This window comes from Adiantum capillus-veneris, chromosome 5, assembly GCF_014529385.1.
Source record: "Adiantum capillus-veneris isolate H3 chromosome 5, ASM1452938v2, whole genome shotgun sequence".
NCBI lineage: Eukaryota > Viridiplantae > Streptophyta > Polypodiopsida > Polypodiales > Pteridaceae > Adiantum > Adiantum capillus-veneris.
The window spans coordinates 150652510-150655864 of record NC_140935.1 but is presented as its reverse complement, the minus strand read 5'-3'; positions in this window follow the sequence as shown (position 1 = coordinate 150655864).

The following is a 3355-nucleotide window of genomic DNA, read 5'->3' as shown; positions in this document are numbered from 1 at the left end:
TGCATCATTCGCACACCTGGCACTCAGATTTTTTCCAATAATGCATCTCGCCACCACGTGAATTGGCCCCAAAAAAAGGTCCTCATGATGACCTTTTTGCATAATTCTCACAAGCAAACACCCACGTTGTGTCTGTACTCATCCACGTGCAAATATTGACCCCATTCGGCCTCCTGACGCCACTAGATGCCATCTGACGCACTTGCTTACCTCATGTCGTCGGCCCGCGGATAGCTTCCTCGAGAAGTTTTACGCGCTACCAACTCCTCATTATTGTAGAAAAAACACACTGGTACTGGTAATAGTGAAAATCGATGAACTATGTACATGCTGTCCTACCTGTACACATCTGGGCCCCACGTAACCACCTGGCTATGGAAAATGGGCAATTCTTTATTTGATGCACCATGCATGTATATGTACATATGCGCAATCCCTTGCTCAAAAAAACTCCTGACATAATTTGCCCATCCCCTAGCCTGCTAGATCATTCATGATCAGCAGCAGCAAAGAGAGATATGAGACTCGCCGCATCACAGGTCTCCTCATCCCTCACCAACACTGCTTGATCCACAGACAGTTCATCTTGCTCCACCATCATCAATCTAGCATGATACAATTTGAGACGCAACCCATTTACCCTTGACTTATGTAGAACACCATCCAGGTTAGCCAGCTGATATGTGCCATTTGGAAAACACTCCACTACCTTGAAAGGGCCTTCCCACTTAATTTGAAACTTCTTTTGGAAGGTGTTGTCCAGCTTACTATTGTAGCGCAAAACCAAGTCATGTTTCTTGATACCCTTACTTTTAACCTTTTCATTTATCTTTGCCAAAGCCTTATCTTGCATCTGCCCATAATGCTCCAATGCGGTCATCCTATCCAACTGGACCTCTTGTAACTGCAAGAGCCTCTCTTTGAATGCATCACTAGGCGACCCAAGCAACTTCTCTAACATCTTGACCGCAGGCAACTCTACCTCCACAGGCAATAGTGCTTCCTTTCCATACACCAAATGAAATGGAGTAAACCCTGTACCTGTCTTCACTGAAGTACGGTAAGCCCATAATGCACTAGGCAATTCCAAATCCCAATTCTTTCCTTGGTGCTCTGTCACTTTAGAAAGAATTTGTACCAACTCACCATTGAATCTTTCATTTAAGCCATTACACTGCGGGTAATAAGGAGTGGTATTTTGGTGCCTAATCTTCATCTTTGTGCATAAGAAGTCTAGCAGTTTAGCTCTAAATCCTGGCCCCTTATCTGAAAGTAGCTCTAATGGCACCCCAAACTTGCAACATATTTCATCATACACAAATTTTGCCACATCCTTTGCAGTGATCTGTTTTACTGCTATAGCCTCTGCCCATCAAGAGAGATAGTCCACTGCCGTCAAGATATAGCTTTTGCCCCTGCTTGTGATAGGTAACGGGCCTATTGCATCAATCCCCTACTTTTCAAACACATCAAATGCCATAATGGTTTTTCGTAGCTCTGGCTCCAACACTCTCTTCCCAAATGCTTGACATCTATTGCAAGACCTACACCAATGGTGAACATCCTTGTGCAAACTAGGCCATACATACCCCTCTTGCAAAATCTTATGCAAGGTGATCTTTAGAGCAAAATGGCCACCACATGCGCCTTCATGATTCTCTTCCAACTCTGTAAAGCTCCTCCCGCCAAGGTACACGTCTCAACACGAGATCAGCCCCTTTCATGTATAAGACATCACCAATCAATTTGTACCTGTATGCTCTACGCACAAATCCATACTTCTTAGACTTTTGAATCTCCTTTGGAATGATTCCTATTAGCAAAAACTCCTCTTCTTGAGCCAAACTTTCCCGGCCATGATAAAGAGGTAAATTGGTCCTCAACACGAATAGCTCCCCAATCATGCCTTGAGCTGCTTCATGTGCCTCTCCATTTAGAGCACGTTCAATGTGTCTGATGCTCCATGCTTCGAACTTTTTTAACAGGCCTTTAATTCTGAAGCACATTTCCTTCAATGAGGTGTTCTTGCTCTTCCACACACCCAGCACTTGCTTCACCACTAACAAGGCATCACCTTTTATGCTCAACCTTCGAACCCCATGCTTCAAACAAATGTGTAATCCGGCTTCCAATGTAGCATATTCAGCCTCATTGTTACTATGAGCATCCAATTTGATCCCTCTCTTGCATACTAGCTGAAGGGGATCGGGGAGCACCACAGACGGAGAGTGAGAGAGAGAGAGAAGGAGACACACACGATGTGGGTGGGGAGACTCAAAGAGTGAGCAGCCCCCTATACACTTATGCTATGTATAAGGTATACAAGTCAGTGGGCGCCCAGACTCTAGGCGGCCGGGCAAGGCACAGTTGCCTATACCCCAACAACCTCCCACTTAAAGGCGACTGTGCCTTTAAGCAAGGGAACCTAGTCTAAAGACTACAAAAGGTGAGAGAAAACCGCTCTCAACCGATGCCCACTGGCTGGCTGTGATCGTGTGCATCCGGCTGTCCTGCTCCCGTGTATGTCCATACACCACCAGACGTACCGCACACGTATTGCAAGTATGTACACAATACCTGCATATCTCCCTCGTGCACTATGCCATCATCAGTCAACAAACAACTGACAACCCCAACTACATATGCTCCCACTGTAGCTGCGATATCCGGTCTCAAGATCAGCATCTCATACATGAGACCACCGAATGCCGATGCAATGCTAGCGGGCCCTGCTAGCTCTACGGAGCATGCATCAACATATATGTCCCTGGCAATAGGCATCTCTGACTGACAAGGCGTGTCAGCCACATGCATCTCCTGACTGTCCGCAAAAGACGCATCAACCTGTCGTGCAACCTCAGAGCAAACCAGCTGCTCTAGGTGTCTGCTGGAAGACATATCCTGCACAACTATATCTCCATGCTCACTGTCGAGCATAGAAAGGAATGACTGCATAATCGCTGACATCTCAGCCTCGTCTGCAATCATCCACTGCAAACATGACCACTCAATCTGTTGTGACTCACTAGAGCTCTCATGCTCTAACTCCGTATGCATAGACTCTTGCACAACGTCCTCCTGTCGTGACTCACTAGAGCAAGACCGCTCTACCTGTCTATCCTGCATAGAAGTATCTCGCACAACTGACTCTCTGCTTTGCTCAGTCACTAGCAAAGCATGCATGTCTGACTCTGTCACCTCTCTGTGTGACTGCTCAAGTCGTGCCCCAACTGTGTGCACAACGAGCTCACTACTCTGCACTCCATGCAAAGTATCCTGCAACCCACAAGCAAAAGAGACTCGCCTGCTCTCTCGCTGTGTACCTGGCTGCATGATCACAGAGACAACACCGTCT